This window comes from Hipposideros armiger, unplaced genomic scaffold (genome assembly GCF_001890085.2).
Source record: "Hipposideros armiger isolate ML-2016 unplaced genomic scaffold, ASM189008v1 scaffold_23, whole genome shotgun sequence".
NCBI classification, from domain to species: domain Eukaryota; kingdom Metazoa; phylum Chordata; class Mammalia; order Chiroptera; family Hipposideridae; genus Hipposideros; species Hipposideros armiger.
Genome location: NW_017731373.1, coordinates 5094668 through 5095706, shown reverse-complemented (window position 1 = coordinate 5095706; position 1039 = coordinate 5094668).

Below are 1039 nucleotides of genomic sequence, written 5' to 3'. Positions count from 1 at the left end.
AAAAAAAAGCAATGCGCTATGAAAGGGCAAATCACAAGAGAAAAGGGAAATGTTTAACTTCACTAATTAGAAAAAGTTACAAATTCAGTTTCCACCAAAATAACATTTTTTTTTGTTTTAATTGGGGAAGAGTCATGGTCATTGGTTACACATTACTTTCATGCTACAATGGCCTAGTTGACTCTTTCAAGAGGGTGCAGCTCACAGTGGCAACCTCGGTGTTATCAGCACATGGCTCTAACCAACTGAGCTAACCAGTCACCCCCAAATAACATTTTTTGATGTTATGCTCTATATTCGTTTGTTAGGACTGCCATAGCAAAGTACCAGAGTCTTGGTGGCTTTAACAGAAAATTTCCTGAGTTCTGGAGACTAGAAGTTGGGAGATCAAGGTGTGGATATGGATGTTTACTCTGAAGCCTCTGTAGATGACCATCTGCCTTCAAGTGGTCTTTCTGCTGTGTGTTTGTATCCTAAACTCTTTCTAAAGAAAGATGACAGTCATCAGATTAGGACCCACCTTAATTACCTCTGTAAAGGCTGTGTTAACAAATACATTCAGAGGCAGTGAGGCTTATGTGCACTAAAGAACATACAAAAATAATTAATTTCATAAATGAAACTGGGTATATCCCAGGTTAGTAATTGGCTGGATTTGGGCTTTGCTAAATTTAACCATTTTGGAAAGCAATTTTGGCAATATGTACAAGATTTTTTTCAGTGTTGTCTTTCACCCTATAACTTTGCTGTAGGGATTTCTCCTAAAGAAATTGAACTCTATGTTGCTCTCTGCACAAACTCATCCACTCAACTTTTACCTCTAATAGAATATGGTTGAAGCCCAGCTTGTAAAGTGTTAGGATTAGGTGAGAACATATGAAAAGCATTTAGCACAATGACTAGCCCACCGTGATTACATATTATCCTCCAAAGACTGGGATTCCCTAGGTTTGCCTAAAATTTAAATGAGCTCTAAATACAGAGGATGCCAAATATATATATATATATATATATATATATATATATATATATATATATA